Below are 20,704 nucleotides of genomic sequence, written 5' to 3' on the forward strand. Positions count from 1 at the left end.
CATATTATGCAAATTAGCAAAAAAATTTGCATACCGGAAATGAAATCGGAGATATACATTTTTTAAGTTTGGAGCCAGGGATTACAATGATACCAAACACTTGAGTGTAGGATGTCCGGTTTAGGAGTTATGAGCCCCAACGCGTCGGGCATTGCTATAGCGCCACCTATGGGCCGATTTGGCTGATTCACTGTATCTGAGTAGCCTGCTAATATACAACCAGTTGACCAAGTGGCAAGTTTCTACGACTTACGGTTTGTGCTGGGCGACGCGTTTTATGGCGGAAAAATAATAATAATAATAAATATAGCTGCAAGCAGCGATTAGCGGGGTTCAAGCTATTTGGGATAACAAGACGTTTAAGGACATGTCCATAGAGATATTCTGCATTGTATATTATACACATACACGTTTACCTGAGAAAGGAGAAACAAGACTGTTAAAGAACAAGACTTAATACTGACATGGTTACACACTCATTTTGTATGTAGTTTTTTTTTATAAAAAACATAAAAATATAATTCTTACTGCAAATGTCGTGTAAGTGCCTCCAAAATTATGTTCACGTTTCACAGCTATCATAAAGTGACATGAGTTATAAAACTGACAACTCAGAACAATTGAAGTGGTAGTCTTTCACTAAATTTGATTTTAAAGAGCACCTATTATGGGATACACGTTTTTAAACATCCTTTTGTGTGTAAGTGTGCATTAGTACATGCTAACGATATTCAAAAAGTACATACCTCAAAGAAAACGATGACGCGAGTTATCGTCTCTAACGTTCGAGGACTACAAAAAACACTCGGATTGTAGGCAACAGTTTACTTCCTGGGATTAGTGACGTAGATAAGACCAACATTATCATAGTTCAGCCCTCTCTGCTTTGCTTGGGTACGCCCTCAAAGACGAGGGTGGGGAGCGCCGAGTCAGAAGAGAGCTAAAATGGCGGAGGTTGGGAGTCCCTGCTTTTACTCTGTTTGCAAACTCTTGTTTCATTGTTTAAGCGATTAAATCTCTCGAGTAGACGCTGTCTCTTTAGATGCGAGGGCAAAATAGCACTTTATGGACTTACACAGAGGACATCATGTTTAATACGGTTCCGGAAAAATCCAGTCAGAAGTTGTTCACGGAGTTTTCACAATAACTGCTTCTCATGAACCAAAGCTGGATTTGCGCGAGGTCTCCTCTTGAAAGTTGGATTACTGTGCACTTCTGGATCACAGGCTGTAAGTATTCACGTTTATTATTTGCCTTTTACTGTACGTTACGTAACCGGAGATTAACATAATGTGCGTGTAGAGCTAAGCTTGCAAGCTAATTGTCTTGTGTTGTAATACTGTATTTCATAAACAACGTACCATATTTACACACGTGTATGTTGAATTATGCAGACTATCGTTTTTTTTATCGATGTTGGTTTAGACATGTTTACAAACTTGCTAAGTTGCTAAGCTAAATACAAATACAAATGCCAGCTAAACTGTTACCAGTAAAATTTGTTCTCATGATCAAACTCAAGAAACTCTAAGTACAGATGATTTGTTTAAAGTTATATGTATTTTACTGTTGTATTTACTTGAAGCTTTCTTAGATTTTGAAACGAAGTAAACACGTAATGTGTGTTGCTAATGTTGGGCCATGGAATATGTAATACATTAACGTTTTAATGAATAGTCTAACGATTTACAGTCATGGTACTCTATTGTTATAATATGTCTTTTTGACTGAATACATGTTTGTTTTATTTGTCTATATCTTAGATTCGCAGCTGTACACATCCTTCTACACTGTATGCAAACATGCAACATCATAACACACAGTACAAGGAGTCAGACTGGCATATGAGGAGCAAAGGTGTGTAACACACATGATGTATTTAGCTAGTGAAACCACTACCAGTCTTAGATGTATAACTGATGATGACAAAGTTTTTTTTCTCTGCATAATCATAGGAACCCAGGCAGTAGCATCGTTTCACAATGTTTCCATCACCATCATCAGTGGATGCCTTTGCCGTCCGTAGCCTGAGATTTCAGATTTGCAGCAAAATTTTTTTGATTTTCTCATTTATTGGAATGCTGTGCAGGTATATAAGTATTTTAGTAACTTTGTTAAATAAAGTAGTATTTACTTTTACAATAAATTAATTGCTTGTTTATATTTTACAGGTATTTGTACCTTGCAGCCATCCATTACAATGTCACCAAGCCGTAACAAAAGCAGGAGGGAAAGTACAAGGCTATGTTCCCAAAACACACAAGTGACATACCGTAAGCAGTAATGTTTTATTTCAAATACATTCATAATTAAAAACTTAATGTATGAAGCAGGGAAATAAATGATCAAAACAAAAGATTTATTGACTGCAATATTTCTACAGTTATGTGGAGGATGTGATCAGGCTTGTGTTTGATGAGGTATTTGAAGATAAGCTGAAGGAAACCCCGATTCCAATGGACCTGGCATCACAGTTTGAGAGACCTTCAAAGGAGGACGTGATTGCATGCCATCTTCAGTGCAGGGGTCATCGAAAGCCAAAATTGTGACCGATCTGATCAGGAAGCTCCAAGCGTATCTGGAGAACAACACACGACAGGATGATAACCTTATAGTGTCGTCTTAAATAGCACCAGCTGACAAAGCTTTGATATGCCATTTATCTGAATAGATAGCTGTAAGAAATGAATTGAAAATTTTTTGAAAGAAGAGCACAATATGGTTACTAAAGTATGTTTATTTGTATATTGTTTAACATTTAAATATATATTTGTAATAAATAAATAAAACTTTTGACTGACTATTATATTTTCTTTAAAGTTACATCTTTTGTTCTTTTGGGTATTTTGTTACTATAATGATACTTTAGTGTTATTGGTTTAAAAATGTAATAAAACTTAATCTAGTCCTGCACCTCAAAGGCTTATAGTCGGTACAATAAATGTTCTGTGTGTAGGGATTTAGACAATTTGTGCAAAACCTGGATGATGAATCACGCAGGTAAGAGGCCCTGGAACCTGTTGCATTCTCCTTAAAACCTAATAAGTAAAAACATAGCACTTATAAGTAAGCAGTTTTTCATAATAAAGTTTCCCATAGTGAAATAATGTAGAACATTCATTTCAATTAATACTTTCTTTGTGCTACATTTGGTGTTTCCATATAGTTTGCACAGTGATATAGTATGTAAACAGTCTTTTATAATACAGTTTACTATAGTAAAATAATGTTAACAAATGAAATAGTTTTATAATCATTTCAACAAATACTTTCTATGTGCTACATTTGGTGTTTCCATATAGTTTGCACAGTAATATAGTATGTAAGCAGGCTTTTTTAATAAAGTTTACTATAGTAAATAATGTTAATAAGTGAAATAGTTTTATAATCATTTCAAAAAATACTTTCTATGTGCTACATTTGGTGTTTCCATATAGTTTGCAAAGTAATGTAGTACGTTATAATTACCTTTTGGATGTCTTTGCAACACATTTTCGTCTTCGTTTAGCATTCTGGCAGAGCTAAGGACACCTAAAAAAGTTAAATCCAATCGCGTTAATTGACGGAGATCGTTTATATCGTAACGCCGTCTGAACTCTCTGGATCGAGCTTGAAGTGGTAAGGCAGTACAGACACCATCGTTTATAGAGAAATATAGCGCTTGTTTACGTTGCCTGTGACTCTCAGTCAGAACCGGAAAACCCACGCGTAGTCAGGGGCGTAACCTTTCAAACACACGCCGAACCCAGTTGACCAATAACAGTTGAGTAGTCATCTGACCAATCCGAATACACTAGACATTTTGGGAGGCGGAGACAGGAACTAAACCGAGCGTTTTCCAGACAGTGGGAAATCGGTGAGGTATGTAAGCAATTTATAAGACTCACAGTGCATTAGTTCAAGTTTTAATAACATGTATGTACTATGGGATATTACAATAACGTGCTAACGTGCTCATTTATTAGCATAATTGGTGCTCTTTAATATTATAACAGTAAAATCATGAAGTTAAAGGTGCAGTGTGTACATTTTAGTGGCATCTAGTGGTGAGGTCACGAAATGCAACCAATGGCTTAGTCCACTGCTCACCCCTCGCTTTTGAAACACATAGAGAAGCTACGGTAGCCGCCACCAGACAAACATGTCATCGTCGGAGACAACTTAGTAAAAAATTTGTCCGTTAGGGGCTTCTGTAGAAAAATGGCGCCACAAAATGTTGACTTCCATGTAAGGGGACCTTGGTGTTTGTAGATAAAAAGGTCTCGTTCTAAGCTAATAAACACATACCGGTTCATTATGAAAGGTCTTTATACACCCCTGATAATATAGTTTTGTATATCATTTTGCATTTCTGTCAAGAGATCCTTCTAAAAATTACACACTGCACCTTTAAATGTGAACAGATTTCTATTAATAGTAGAATTAGTTAAAGAGTAATCATCTTCTGTGTTTTCTGTGAGTTCAAATGTCAGCCAGTGATTGATCCTCTTCTGCCATCTAGTGAACATAACGGAAAATTGCACCTAAAATCCACAATAAGGAATTTGAGTATATTGCCTGATCTCAATAATACATTGTATGCTTTGTCATAAGCTTTAGGGGCCGTTCGTCAGGGCCATTTTCAAAATGACTGTGTGATAGCTATACTTTTGCAAAGTTGTTTTTGTATTTGATATATATATATATACAGTGTAGAGAAAATTGTACTGCACTGGCTTTACTGTTGTTGAGTGTAAGAACTGAAACAATTTAATAAAACAACCAGATACGTTATCAGAATGGTGGATGGTGTTATTAAATCCTGTCAATAACAAATATCATTTCATTTAGCAGATTCATGTTCATGTCCTTTAATCGAGTACCATGAAGGCTTTCTGTTTTAATTAGGTAAATAAAGTGAGGTATGCAAGTTATTAAACCGTATATATTTTTATGGACAAAAGGAACATATACACAAACATGCTCTGCACATTTTGTATGTTTCTCTCATCTGAAACAGTCATTTTAGTTCATAGAGATCTATTCTGTAGGTCGTACTAAATGTTTGCTTGTTTAAATCTTTTAGACATTTTTTTAACAAAAGTAATTGTTCTTATAGAACATATATATTCTTTGACATAGATATTATGTGCAAACATACAAGTATTTCAGATAACAGCCTCTCTCATATTATAGTAGGCTTAAAAGTAGTACTAAAGCTCTACATTTTTTTATATTTAACCACTGGCTATGTCCATACATAACTGATACAGATGTGTTGTTTATATCAAATGGAGTTAATAACAAATGATGTCATTAAGCAAATGTCAGTCAGATTTGCTATTAAGCACTTATTAGTGTTCACACATGTGCTGTGCTAGAGTAAGTTTTCAGCAAATCATTTACATTTAAAATAACCAATTGTATAATAACATTACAATTTCATTGCAATAATTCTATAAACAATTATTAAAAACTTTATAAGATACATCATGACATGTTTATGTTCTGGAAAGTAGATTAGAATACTAAAGCTTCTGATAACCAAATATATATTCTCTTTATGTATGATTATTAGTTATTATTTCTAATGTTGGCCTATTATTGTTCTTTAAGGATCCACATATTTACAGCAATCTTTTTCATACCTTTAGGATTTGAAAAATTCTAAGACAACATTTGAAGCTTTATAACTTTATTGGGTTGTTTCCCACAGGTTTAGATTGATGCATGACTAGCCATTAGTTATGTAAAAACATTTAGGTACTTTTTACAAACAAACCTTATAAAAAACATTTCTGGTGTACATCTTAAGACAAAACTATGGCCCTGATATATTTAAAGGTAGGCCAGTGTAAGCTATTTTCAAGTAAGACAACTAAAACTTAAGCCTAAATTTTAGTCTGGAACTACATTTAAACCAATGGTCAGTAACATTAATCTCTAAGACTAGTATTCAAAGTTAGTCATACATTTTTGTCTTCATGATTGAACATAACTGCTTTAAGTATCATGTGAAAAAATATTTAAATTATTTAAAATATATTTAAATCCAAATAGTTAGACTGATTAGCCCTAACTAACTACTAATTATTCAGACTAGTCCTTAAAACACAGTCTTAATTATGTTTTTTATATTATATAGTTTTTTTAAATAACATTACTAAAATATTAAATGTATCATTTTTTATTACGAGTTGAATTTGAATCCCGAGCAGTTTTAACCTTACGGACATGTTACTATAACAACAACTCTAGGATGACCTTCGAAGAAACAAATAATTCAACATGAAGCTAAATCGTCAACAATGAAATCCAGCTAACTGAGTAATCCACGTATGAACGACAGACCCAGCAGTGAAGCACTACATTAAAAAGTCAATTCTATGCAATCCAGTTGAGAAAGGAGGATACTTTTTTTACTAGATTTTAATACTGCTAACTGTGTTTTTAAAAATAAGTGGATAAAAAGTTACTGAAGTTGCAAAGGTAGTATATGGAACATCATACCAGAAATGATTTTTAAGAAATTGGGTGGTTTGGAATTTTTTATGCGATACAATTTTGATATAAACAAGTTTCCCATAAAACTGTCAGGTTTCCATAAACAGGTTTGTTTTCTTGGATGCTCATATAAAAACATAACTTTTCTCCACATAGATCTGTTATTTGGAATAACAAGAATATTCTATACAAAAAACAGATCCTTATTTTATAGAAATTGGTATGATAATAATATAATATTAGTGAGGCAGTTATTTAAAGATGATGGTCACCTCTTTAATTATTGTGAATTCCTCAATCACTATAAGATTCCAGTAACTGCTAAGGAATTTGCAGTTGTATTTGATGCCATACCTAGTGGACTTATTCAACTCTTTCAATGTTATACATCTTATGATTGTAACTCCTTACATAATACTCAGTTATGTATTAATAGAGTAAATATTCTAGAAAAAAATTAATAATTTTTTTATAAGAACAGAAATGAATGTAGAAATGAATATTTGCCTAGATGTAAACCATACTAATCTGCAGTTCAACCTTTAAACAAGTTTTAATTTAAACTATTTGATTGTAATATTGTAGTAATGAGTTTCTAAAATTAATATATATAAATATATATAAATTGTTCATATTTTAATGTGAACACAGAAGTGGAGATAATTAGATTTTAATTAGTTTTAATTCATTTTGATGATTTGATTATAAAATAAAATAGATATAGTACAGTAAATTCACAAAATAGTTTTTCATATAAACATCTAGAGAAGTACTTTCAACTCACTGAAACACAGTGGTTTCTCGAGACCCAATGCTCGGCACATTTTGTATGATTCTCTCATCTGACACAATCAGTTCAGTTCATACAAATCTCTACTGATGATTAAAGTAGATTTGTTTAAAATAGAAGACTTTTGTATATGTGCAGAGCAGTGGGCCTCCAGGAATAATTTTGAGAACCACTGATCTAGGGGACAGTTAACGTAACACCCGTTGTTCTAGATGCAAATATTTCCGGAATGATGAGCCAAAAATCCTCACAGACACTTGAGAACATAAGACAAACAGGCCTATCAGTTTAGTTGTAATCGCACACCATTACACTGGACTGGTACATGGTTAATGCTGGCGGCTATTGGTCTCATGTTTTCTAAGATATGTAATTATCCTAATAGACCCTTATAAGAATCTGAAAGCAGATGTTAGGTGCAAAATAACAAGTAGGTCAGACAATTATTTATTCGTCGTATACATATGCTATAGTCATCGTTCTTTGATCTTAGGTTATAGCGCCACCTAGTGGACAATCTCTGAATTTTTTTGCATGTGACCTCGGCCTAGGTCTATACATATGTGTACCAAATTTCGTGTTGATATCTGATTCCTATCATAAATGATAGCCATTTAAGTATTTGTGGCACCGCCTCTTCGTACTTTTGACTGTGGTATTGCGACGAAGAGTGCAAAGTTCAACTTTTTTTTGATAATTATTGATATTCAGTGTCTAAGGAATATTCCAGCACTGGATTGGTTCAGATCGGTCAAAAAACCTAGGACTAGTTCGCAAAAGTAGGTTTATAAGAAAATGATGAATATCTAACAAACGATTCGACTGAGACAAGTGCTGCTTGAGGGAAAGTTGTTCATTATAAGTACCTCTATTAAATGATATGAGGATCTTGTTGATATCTAAAACACTGCATAATACACAATCACTTAAACACTGAAAAAACGTGATAGCGCCTCCCGGAGGCCGAATTTTTTCTTACTCTGCACAGACCTTCATGGCCAAGAGACAAACAGGCCCACCACGTTTCGTTTCGATCGGCCTCCGTTAACCCTGCCTAATAGCTGCTTTTTCTTGATTGGCCGATGGCGGCCATGTTTTTTGAGCTACGCGAAATTCCTTTTAGACTCAGATAGTACCCTAGACCAGGAGCACCGGTGCCAAAGGTCAAGTTGATCGGCCCTATATTTCTATAGTTACAGCCCTTTAAAGTTGAGGTCGTGTTATAGCGCCAACTAGTGGTCAAGCGGCGCAATTTTTTGCACGTGACCCCAGAATAGTGCCCTGTATATGTGTACCAAATTTGGTGTCGATACCTCTTTCCAATCCCAAGTTATAGCCATTTAAGTCCAAGAGGCTCCGCCCATTGGGGGCGTTTGGGCGTGGCTTTACGACGATAAGTCAAAAGTTCACATTTTTTTTTGATAACTTTTGATATTCACACTCCAAGGAATATTACAGCACTGGAACGGTTCCGATCGGACAAAAAACCTAGGACTAGTTCGTTTTTATTTTTTTCGACAAAATCGAAAATACCGAAAAAAAATTCATGACGGAAATGAAATCGGAGATATACGTTTAGTTCGTCTTGACGCAAGGATTCCAGTGATATAAGACACTTGACATTTGGACAAGATTTGTGGGAGTTATGACCATCAACGCGTTTGTTATCGCTATAGCGCCACCTATAGGCCAATCGGGTTGATACTCTATCAACCTCTCCCCAAATTGGGTCCTACCCTTTGGCCAAGTTTCAAGTCTCTAGGCCTTACGGTTTGGGCTGTACGTTCCGTTTTACGGCAAAATAATAATAATTAATAAAAATAAAAATCTTAACAATTACAATAGGGTTTCAGCCCTACGGGCTTGAACCCCTAATAAATATAGCTGCAAGCAGCAATTGCCGGGTTTCGAAATTTAAGGCAACGTCAAAAACCTCACACGTCGCTTACCAGGCGGAGCAGTTACACCCGAACACAGCCAAAATGAATGATAGACCACCTCGCTCCAGAAAAATGAAAGAGATGGTCAAAAAAAGATCATACAGACTATGTATGCTTACACACAGGTGCACCTACAAGACAAACATGTGATGTCCTTAATGTGACGTTATGAGGATTATTTGTTAACTAGAATTAGTTTTTCAGATTTATAATGTAACATACAATTCAGAAATGGCCGTGTTTAGTTGAACTACAAGGCCATTGAGTCGTGGTATGTTGCAATGGTGCAAACAGACTGCAAACGTGTACATAAGACACAAACACAGCAGCGCAGCAGACCGCAAGGACCTACAGTGAACAGTAACCCCAGGACTAAGCATAAGGCAAAACTGGGCATGTTTGGTATCGTTGGACTCTACAACAATTCAGGACTCCTGTGAAAAAAGTCCCATGAAAATACGGTGACTGCAGCCAAAGTTGTAGGCGTGTAAAATATGCTTCCGAAACTGAAGGCTCCCTCAGGTCCTGACTGCCATCAGAATTACCACGTACCATGTCATTATGCATACGTTTGGTGAAGATACAACCTTAAATACATTAGTTATCAGCAAAAAACGGCTCTCATTCAGTGAAATCTCTCCATATAACCATTTATGTGTAAAAAACGACAAATTTTGAGGTAATTTTTCGTTTTTTGCAATTTTCGGCCATTTCTGATGGAAATTTTAACATAACGCCAATAGACTTTTTTGTTCAGAAGGTAATGCAATGTTCTTCCTATGGTCGTTTCGAGTCGATCGGAATAACTCTCGCGGAGTTATTCGCGCGTGTTTTTTAAGCGCTATTTTCCTGTGCAGAACTAACTGTAAGGCGAAATCTGGCATGCTTGGTATCGTAGGACTCGGAAACAATTCAGGATGCTAAAAAACTAACTCCCATGAAAATCTCTTGACCACAGATAAAGTTATAGGCGTGAAAGTTGCAACCATTGCATAATCACAGTATTTAGTGCTATTTTCCCCGTTATAGCGCCATCTAGTGTCCAATCGGCGAGCTTTTTATATCACGACCTTAGACCGATGGCCTACACATATGATTCAAGCCCCATGATGATATCTCAAACGCCTCTAGAGTTATGGCCGTTTAAATGTTTTAAGCTCCGCCCAGTTCGGTTTTTGGCCACTCCTTGCGTGTTTGAATACAAATTTCAACTTTTTTTCGATAATTATTCATATTCCCACTCCACAGAATCAATCAGCTTTCGTTAGGTTCAGATCGGATGAAAAACCTAGGACTAGTTCGCAAAAGTAGGTTTGAACGTTATCGCCAATAACTAACGAACCGTTTGATTGACAGCAACGCTTCAAGAGGCAAAGTTTTTCGTCATGAACCGATCTATCATATGATGTCATGTTTGTGTGTGTATGTCAAACGTCATGTGATACAGGCACCGAAATACGTTATTACGCCCCCTAGTGGCGAAATGACACCATAATTCTTACAGACCTTCTGGAGCAGTACACGAACAAGCGCAGTGAATGTCGTTCCGATCGACCTTCGTTAACCCTGTCAAATCAGCCCTCACACTTCATTGGCCGATGACGGCCATGTTTTTGCAGATACGCCAATGTCCTTCTAGACCCTCATGGTACATTGCACAAAGACACACCATACCAAATATGAAGTGTATCGGGCTTACGGTTGTGTAGTGATAGCCATTTTCGACCTCAAGCTTATTATAGCGCCACCTAGTGGCCAAAATCCGCGTATTTTTTCCTGTGACCCGGGAGTGAGCTGATACACATGTGTACCAAACCGCGTTAAGATATCTCTAACCGTTCACGAGTTATAGCCATTTTCCTGGAGATAGTCTACTTCCGGTATTGAATTTTGGCGCCCCTTAGTGACACTGAAGCGAAATTACACATTCTGTTCGATAATTATTTACCTACTCACTCCACAGATTTCTCCTGCGTTGGAACGATTCCGATCGGGCGAAAAACCTAGGACTAGTTCATTTTGGCTTGAAATGCATATTATGCAAATTAGCAAAAAAATTTGCATACCGGAAATGAAATCGGAGATATACATTTTTTAAGTTTGGAGCCAGGGATTACAATGATACCAAACACTTGAGTGTAGGATGTCCGGTTTAGGAGTTATGAGCCCCAACGCGTCGGGCATTGCTATAGCGCCACCTATGGGCCGATTTGGCTGATTCACTGTATCTGAGTAGCCTGCTAATATACAACCAGTTGACCAAGTGGCAAGTTTCTACGACTTACGGTTTGTGCTGGGCGACGCGTTTTATGGCGGAAAAATAATAATAATAATAATAATAATAATAAATATAGCTGCAAGCAGCAATTGCCGGGTTTCGAGCTTTAAGGCAACGTCAAAAACCTCACACTTCGCTTACCAGGCGGAGCAGTTACACCCGAACACAGCCACAATGAATGATAGACCACCTCGCTCCAGAAAAATGAAAGAGATGGTCAAAAAAAGATCATACAGACTATGTCTGCTTACACACAGGTGCACCTATAAGACAAACATGTGATGTTCTTAATGTGAAGTAATGAGGATAATTTGTTAACTAGAATTAGTTTTTCAGATTTATAACGTAACATACAATTCAGAAATGGCCGTGTTTAGTTGAACTACAAGGCCATTGAGTCGTGGTATGGTGCAATGGTGCAAACAGACTGCACACGTGTACATAAGACACAAACACAGCAGCGCAGCAGACCACAAGGACCTACAGTGAACAGCAAACACAGCCAGAAAGATAATGCTTGTCTTATTTAATGTCTTCCTGAATTGTGTTATGATAACCCCAGGACTAAGCATAAGGCAAAACTGGGCATGTTTGGTATCGTTGGACTCTACAACAATTCAGGACTCCTGTGAAAAAAGTCCCATGAAAATACGGTGACTGCAGCCAAAGTTGTAGGCGTGTAAAATATGCTTCCGAAACTGCAGGCTCCCTCAGGTCCTGACTGTCATCAGAATTACCAAGTACCATGTCATTACGCATACGTTTGGTGAAGATACAACCTTAAATACATTAGTTATCAGCAAAAAACGGCTCTCATTCAGTGAAATCTCTCCATATAACCATTTATGTGTAAAAAACGACAAATTTTGAGGTAATTTTTCGTTTTTTGTAATTTTCGGCCATTTCTGATGGAAATTTTAACATAACGCCAATAGACTTTTTTGTTCAGAAGGTAATGCAATGTTCTTCCTATGGTCGTTTCGAGTCGATCGTAATAACCCTCGCGGAGTTATTCGCGCGTGTTTTTTAAGCGCTATTTTCCTGTGCAGAACTAACTGTAAGGCGAAATCTGGCATGCTTGGTATCGTAGGACTCGGAAACAATTCAGGATGCTAAAAAAAGCAACTCCCATTAAAATCTCTTGACCACAGATAAAGTTATAGGCGTGAAAGTTGTAACCATTGCATAATCACAGTATTTAGTGCCATTTTTCCCGTTATAGCGCCATCTAGTGTCCGATCGGCGAGCTTTTTATATCACGACCTTAGACCGATGGCCTACACATATGATTCAAGCCCCATGATGATATCACAAACCCCTCTCGAGTTATAGCCGTTTAAATGTTCTAAGCTCCGCCCAGTTCGGTTTTTGGCCACTCCTCGCGTGTATGAATACAAATTTCAACTTTTTTTTGATAATTATTCATAATCACACTCCACAGAGTCAATCAGCCTCGGTTAGGTTCAGATCGGAGGAAAAACCTAGGACTAGTTCGCAAAAGTAGGTTTGAACGTTATCGCCAATAACTAACGAACCGTTTGATTGACAGCAACGCTTCAAGAGGCAAAGTTTTTCGTCATGAGCCGATCTATCATATGATGTCATGTTTGTGTGTGTATGTCAAACATCACGTGATACAGGCAACAAAATACGGTATTACGCCCCCTAGTGGCCAAATGACACCGTAATTCTTACAGGCCTTCAAGAGCAGTACACGAAGAAGCACAGTGCGTTTTGTTCCGATCGACCCTTGTTAACCCTGTCAAATCAGTCCTCAACATTCATTGGCTGATGACGGCCATGTTTTTGGAGATACGCCAATGTCCTTCTAGACCCTCATGGTACATTGCACAAAGACACACAGAACAAAATATTAAGTGTATCGGGCTAACGGTTGTGTAGAAATAGCCATTCCCGAGCTCAAGCCTGTTATAGCGCCACCTACTGGCCAAAATCTGCATCTTTTTTTACTGTGACCCCGGAGTGAGCTGGTACATATGTGTACCAAACCTCGTTAAGATATCTCAAACCGTTGACCAGTTATAGCCATTTCATTGACGATAAGCTACTTCCTGTATGGAGTTTTGGCGCCCCTTAGTGACCCTGAAGCGAAAATTCAAATTCTGTTCGATAATTATTTACCTACTCACTCCACAGATTTCTCCTGCGTTGGAACGATTCCGATCGGGCGAAAAACCTAGGACTAGTTCATTTTGGCTTGAAATGCATATTATGCAAATTAGCGAAACAATTTGCATACCGGAAATGAAATCGGAGATATACATTTTTTAAGTTTGGAGCCAGGGATTACAATGATACCAAACACTTGAGTGTAGGATGTCCGGTTTAGGAGTTATGAGCCCCAACGCGTCGGGCATTGCTATAGCGCCACCTATGGGCCGATTTGGCTGATTCACTGTATCTGAGTAGCCTGCTAATATACAACCAGTTGACCAAGTGGCAAGTTTCTACGACTTACGGTTTGTGCTGGGCGACGCGTTTTATGGCGGAAAAATAATAATAATAATAATAATAATAATAATAATAATAATAATAAAACAGACAAATACAATAGGTTTTCAGCACTTCGTGCTCGAAACCCTAATAATAAATATAGCTGCTAGCAGCGATTATCGGGGTTCAAGCCATTTAGATCACAAGACGTTTAAGGACATGGCCATATAGATATTCTGCATTGTATATTGTACACACACACGTTAACCTGAGAAAGGAGAAACAAGACTGTTAAAGAACAAGACTTAATATTGACATGGTTATACACTCATTTGGTATGTAGTTTTTTTTATAAAAAACAAAAAATATATAATTCTTACTGCAAATGTCGTGTAAGTGCCTCCAAAATTATGTTCACATTTCACAGCTTTCATAAAATGACATGAGTGTTAAAACTGATAACTCAGAACAATTGAAGTGGTAGTCTTTCACTAAATGTGATTTTAATATTATAACAGTAAAATCATGAAGTTAAAGGTGCAGTGTGTACATTTTAGCGGCACCTAGTGGTGAGGTCACGAATTGCAACCAATGGCTTAGTCCACTGCTCACCCCTCGCTTTTGAAACACATGGAGAAGCTACAGTAGCCGCCACTAGACAAACATGTCATCGTCGGAGACAACTTAGTAAAAAAATTTGTCCGTTAAGGGCTTCTGTAGAAAAATGGCGGCACAAAATGGTGACTTCTATGTAAGGGGACCCTCAGTGTATGTAGTTAAAAAGGTCTCGTTCTAAGGTAATAAACACATACCGGTTCATTATGAAAGGTCTTTATACACCCCTGATAATATAGTTTTGTATATCATTTTGCATTTTCGTCAAGTGATCCTTCTAAAAATTACACACTGTACCTTTAAATGTGTACAGAGTTCTATTAATAGTAGACTTAGTTAAAGAGTAATCATCTTCTGTGTTTTCTGTGAGTGCAAATGTCAGCCAGTGATTGATCCTCTACAGCCATCTAGTGGACATAACGGAAAATTGCACCTAAAAACCACAATAAGGAATTTGAGTATATTGCCTGATCTCAATAATACTTGTATGCTTTGTCATAAGCTTTAGGGGCCGTTCGTCAGGGCCGTTTTCAAAATGACTGTGTGATAGCTATACTTCTGCAAAGTTGTTTTTGTATTTGTATTATACAGTGTAGAGAAAATTGTACTGCACTGGCTTTACTGTTGTTGAGTGTAAGAACTGAAACAATTTAATAAAACATAACCAGATACTTTATCTGAATGGTGGATGATGTTATTAATTTGTGTCAATAACAAAAATCATTTCATTTAGCAGATTCATGTTCATGTCCTTTAATCAAGGACCATGAAGGCTTTCTGTTTTAATTAGGTAAATAAAGTGAGGTATGCAAGTTATTAAACCGTATATATCTTTATGGACAAAAGGAACATATACACAAACATGCTCTGCACATTTTGTATGTTTCTCTCATCTGAAACAGTCATTTTAATTCATAGAGATCTAGGTCTTACTAAATGGTTGCTTGTTTAAATCTTTAAGACTATTTTTTTAAACAAAAGTAATTGTTCTTATAGAACATATATATTCTTTGACATAGATATTATGTGCAAACATACAAGTATTTCAGATGACAGCCTCTGTCATATTATAGTAGGCCTAAAAATAGTACTAAAGCTGTACATTTTTTATATTTAACAACTGGCTATGTCCATACATAACTGATCCAGATGTGTTGTTTATATCAAATGGAGTTAATAACAAATATGATGTCATTAAGCAAATGTCAGTCAGATTTGCTATTAAGCACTTATTTGTAAATAGAAAATAGAAAATAGATTAGAATACTAACTTTTAAATCTAGATTAAAAACACATCTGTTTAACTCTGCATTTACTGAATGAGCACTGTGCTGCTTTACACTGACTGCACCTTTAACTCAAGCCACTTTTACTCCTGTTTTATTCTTTTTAACATTTTAAACTGTTTTTATTAAAATCACATTCATTTTCTTTAATTGTTATTCTAAATTCTCATGTATCTTTTTTATTGTGATTTTATCGTGTATCTATTATTTTTACATTTTCTTTTTTCTCTTTTATATATTGTTTTCTCATTTCTATGTAAAGCACTTTGAATGACCTCTGTGTATGAAATGTGCTATACAAATAAACTTGCCTTGCCTTGCCTTGCCTTGTGTTCACACACGTGCTGTGCTAGAGTAAGTTTTCAGTAAACATTTATATTTAAAATAACCAATTGTATCATAACATTACAATTTCATTGCAATAATTCTATAAACAATTATTGAAAACTTTATAAGACACAGCATGACGTGTTTATGTTATGGAAAATAGATTACAATACTAAAGCTACTGATAACCAAATATTTATTCTCTTTATGTGTGATTATTAGTTATTATTTCTAATGTTGGCCTATTATTGTTCTTTAAGGATCCACATATTTACAGCAATCTTTTTCATACCTTTAAGGCCAGTTCACACTGGTCAGACAACTACCAACTCCAACAGACACCAACAGACACCAACAGACAACCACATTCTAAAGTCTCATTTACTTTGATCCAACAACTTCCAACAGGGGTTTCACACTGGTCAGCGTCTGTTGGAGTCTGTCTGACCAGTGTGAAGTGACCTTTAGGATTTGAAGAATTCTAAGACAACATTTGAAGCTTTATAACTTCATAGGGTTGTTTCCCACAGGTTTAAATTGATGCATGACTAGCCATTAGTTATGTAAAAACATTTAGGTACTTTTTACAAACAAACCTTATAAAAAACATTACTGGTGTACATCTTAAGACAAAACTATGGCCCAGATATATTTAAAGGTAGGCCAGTGTAAGCTATTTTCAAGTAAGATAACTAAAACTTAAGCCTTAATTTTAGTCTGTAACTACACTTAAACCAATGGTCAGTAACATGAATCTCTAAGACTAGTATTCAAAGTTAGTCATACATTTTTGTCTTCATGATTAAACATAACTGCTTTAAGTATCATATGAAAAAAATATTTAAATTATTTAAATTATATTTAAATCCAAATAGTAAGACTGATTAGCCCTAACTAACTACTAGTTCTTCAGACTAGTCCTTAAAACACAGTCTTTACTTAATGGCTACTGTATGTTTATTCAACCAGCCCTAGTCTTGGAAAGACATATATTGTCTGATCTTAATAAAACTGTTAATATTTTGTCATAAGCTTCACATTACTAGTTAATTAGTTAGATATACTTAGTCTGGCCCATTTTGAAAATGTCACATTTCAAAATGCTTGAATTGATTACCTCAAGTCTTTTAGTTTTAATGAGGTAAATGACTGCAAATCATTAAATCTTATAATAATTTTCATGCAGATGCAAACCCATGGACAAAAGGAACATAACAGCAGCTACAAATGAAATAAAGAATACAGGTTACAAATGGTGCCCACCTCACTATGTGACATCACATCAAATCCAGTAATACAACGACAAAATTTTATTTTATGTTTCATATTGATATTTGCCCAGATAGTACAGCAAATTCATAAAATTGTTTTTCATATAAACATAAACATCTAGAGCAGTACTTTCAACTCAGTGAACCGCATTGGTTTCTCAAGACCCAATGCTCGGAACATTTTGTATGTTTCTCTCATCTGACACAATCAGTTCAGTTCATACAAATCTCTACTGATGATTAAAGTAGATTTGTTTAAAATAGAAGACTTTCGTATATGTGCAGAGCAGTGGGCCTCCAGGAATAATTTTGAGAACCATTGATCTAGGGCACAGTTAACGTAACTCCCGTTGTTCTAGATGCAAATATTTCCGGAATGATGAGCCAAAAATCATCAAAGACACTTGAGAACATAAGACAAACAGGCCCATCAGTTTAGTTGTAATGGCACACCATTACGCTGGACTCGTACATGGTTAATGCTGGCTGGCTGTTGGTCGGCATGTTTTCTAAGATATGTAATTATCCTAAAAGACCCTTATAAGAATCTGAAAGCAGATGTTATGTGCAAAATAAAAAGTAGGTCAGACAAATATTTATGTGTTGTATACATATGCTATAGTTATCGTTATTTTTTCTTAGGTTATAGCGCCACCTAGTGGACAATCTCTGCAATTTTTTGCATGTGACCTTGGCCTGGGTCTATACATATGTGTACCAAGTTTCGTGTTGATATCTCATTCCTATCATAAATGATAGCCATTGTAGTATTTGTGGCACCGCCTCTTCGTACTTTTGACCGTGGTGTTGCGACAATGAGTGCAAAGTTCAACTTTTTTTTGATAGTTATTGATAATCAGTGTCTAAGGACTATTCCAGCACTGGATCGGTTCAGATCGGTCAAAAAACCTAGGACTAGTTCGCAAAAGTAGGTTTCAAAGAAAATGATGAATATCTAACAAACGATTCGACTGAGACAAGTGCTGCTTGAGGAAAAGTTGTTCATTTTAAGTACCTCTATTAAATGATATGAGGATCTTGTTGATATCTGAAACACTGCATAATACACAATCACTTAAACACTGAAAAAACGTGATAGCGCCCTCCGGAGTCCGAATTTTTTCTTACTCTGCACAGACCTTCATGGCCAAGAGACAAACAGGCCCACCGCGTTTCATTTCGATCGGCCTCCGTTAACCCTGTCTAATAGCTGCTTTTTCTTGATTGGCCGATGGCGGCCATGTTTTTTGAGTTACGCAAAATTCCTTTTAAACATAGATAGTACCCCAGACCAGGAGCACACCTGTCAAATGTCAAGTTGATCGGTCCCATATTTCCGTAGTTACAGCCCTTCAAAGTTGAGGTGGTGTTATAGCGACAACTAGTGGTCAAGCGGCGCAATTTTTTGCACCTGACCTCAGAATAGTCCCCTGTATATGTGTACCAAATTTGGTGTCGATACCTCCTTCCCTTCCTAAGTTATAGCCGTTTAAGGTCAAGAGGCTCCGCTCATTGGGGGCGTTTGGGCGTGGCTTGACGACGGCGAGTCGAAAGTTCAACTTTTTTTTGATAACTTTTGATATTCACACTCCAAGGAATATTACGGCACTGGAACGGTTCCGATCGGACGAAAAACCTAGGACGAGTTCGTTTTTATTTTTTTTTACAAAATCGAAAATAGCGAAAAAAAATTCATGACGGAAATGAAATCGGAGATATACGTTTTGTTCGCCTTGACGCAAGGAATCCAGGGATATAAGACACTTGACATTTGGATAAGATTTGTGGAAGTTATGACCATCAACGCGTTTGTTATCGCTATAGCGCCACCTATGGGCCAATCGGGTTGATACTCTATCAACCTCTCCCCAAATTGGGTCCTACCATTTGGCCAAGTTTCAAGTCTCTAGGCCTTACGGTTTGGTCTGCACGTTCCGTTTTACGGCAGAATAATAATAACTAATAATAATAATAATAATAATAATAATAACCTTGGCAATTACAATAGGGTTTCAGCACTTCGTGCTTGAACCCCTAAATATAGCTGCAAGCAGCGATTAGCGGGGTTCAAGCGATCTGGGACCTTAAAGGGGTCATAGCGTGAAAATCTGACTTTTTCCAAGTGTAAGTGCTATAATTGGGTCCCCAGTGCTTATATCAACCTAGAAAACATGAAAAAGATAAAAAATAAAATAATCGAGAGCACAATTGAATTTCAATTACAACAAACCACCATCATTGTGATCAGTGTTTGCATTTCATCCACTCATTTGCATTTTAAAGGAAACACCCAAAAACTGCACAATTTTGCTCAGGCCTACAAAGTGTCAATTTTAACATGCTATAATAAATGATCTGTGGAGTATTTTGAGATAACACTTCACATACACACTCTGGGTACACAAACAATTTATTTTACATCTTTAAAAAATCTCATTATATGAACCTTTAAGACCTTTAAGGGCATGCCTGTTTAGATTTGCTGCATTGTTATCAAATATACTTAGAATATGAAATACTAACATGTTACCAATTAGGTAAATTTTCTGAAGAGAAAATTATGTGGTGCATGCTGTTGCAAGATTTGTCACACAAAATGTTTCAAAAATTGTTAACATGAGACAAAACAGCCCACCACAATTTCTCTACGATGTTCTGATATAGAGATATAGGTCTCATATGGCTAATCTATAACACAGCAATGATGAAGAATAAGCTAAAACACATACATGCATTTACACACAGAAGCAGAAATGGCAGGGTTAGGAAATAAGACTTTGAAATAAATGACCAATCTCCATATGCTTGGTGTCCTTTAAGAGTTCATCAACCTATTTAAATGTTTATCCTATGTTCGAATGTCACATGACTGTTAAAACGGATACCGTCAGAATGATTGACGAAATGTTATTTTAACATAATAATACTGACTTCATAAAGTTAAATCATGCATCCATTGATGAAACCTGTGAACACAATTTCATTGAGTATACATTTTAAATACTAAATAATAATTTTAGCCAGCAGATGGCAGAAGATGACCTTCTGCCATCTGTTGGCTAAAATTATTGTTTTCCTTTTACAATTAATTTAACATAAAATTAGTATTGAATATTTAAAAGTAAATAAAGGTAGACACATTTTTAACTCAAATCCTGATAAGCATGCTCTTAAGTATATTAATGAGGGTCTGTGTTTCACACAGAGAGTATATATTTTTCATATAATCCTTTTATTGTGTTATTGTAAGAGAATACTAA

The 20,704-nt window shown here is 36.1% G+C and overlaps 2 long non-coding RNA genes across 2 annotated transcripts; one reads left to right on the forward strand and one right to left on the reverse strand.

Annotated features, from left to right (window-relative positions):
• The first annotated feature begins 652 nt into the window (after positions 1 to 652).
• LOC135751910 (uncharacterized) lies at positions 653 to 2,715 on the forward strand. The gene is made up of 5 exons (XR_010533063.2): positions 653 to 1,229; positions 1,764 to 1,857; positions 1,956 to 2,089; positions 2,172 to 2,273; positions 2,384 to 2,715. It is a non-coding gene; the product is annotated as an uncharacterized lncRNA (long non-coding RNA).
• On the reverse strand, positions 2,444 to 3,980 carry LOC135751911 (uncharacterized). Its single transcript, XR_010533064.2, has 3 exons — positions 3,469 to 3,980; positions 2,981 to 3,038; positions 2,444 to 2,578 (listed from the first exon to the last, which is right to left on the reverse strand). It is a non-coding gene; the product is annotated as an uncharacterized lncRNA (long non-coding RNA).
• Positions 3,981 to 20,704: the final 16,724 nt, after the last annotated feature.

This window comes from Paramisgurnus dabryanus, chromosome 7 (assembly GCF_030506205.2).
Source record: "Paramisgurnus dabryanus chromosome 7, PD_genome_1.1, whole genome shotgun sequence".
Taxonomy (NCBI): domain Eukaryota; kingdom Metazoa; phylum Chordata; class Actinopteri; order Cypriniformes; family Cobitidae; genus Paramisgurnus; species Paramisgurnus dabryanus.